Source organism: Penaeus monodon, chromosome 29 (genome assembly GCF_015228065.2).
Source record: "Penaeus monodon isolate SGIC_2016 chromosome 29, NSTDA_Pmon_1, whole genome shotgun sequence".
Classification (NCBI taxonomy): Eukaryota; Metazoa; Arthropoda; class Malacostraca; order Decapoda; family Penaeidae; genus Penaeus; species Penaeus monodon.
Genome location: NC_051414.1, coordinates 16217738 through 16218070, shown reverse-complemented (window position 1 = coordinate 16218070; position 333 = coordinate 16217738).

Here is a 333-nt window from a genome sequence, read left to right as displayed (position 1 = left end):
TATCTTGATGTCATCCCACCAGGCAAGGGGAATGACTCGAGGTGTGTGCACAGCAAATGGGGATGCCGAGTGTGGAGGAGGTCGTGGTGGATGTAAAGGGAACTGTTGTGATGGAATAGGTGGGGCTGGCATATGCCTTCCCGGGGTGGCACTGAATGGTGAGCAGGCATAGCTTTCGAAGTTGTATCAATCCTTGCTACCTGTGCAGGCTGATCTGTTTGCAGGTTCTTTCTGGGAAAGCGTTTGCTCTGCCGTCTGCTTAGGATCTGTCGTGGGTAATCCTTGGGGACTTGTGAGTGCCAATTCTGTATACTACGAATAGATTTCGTCATA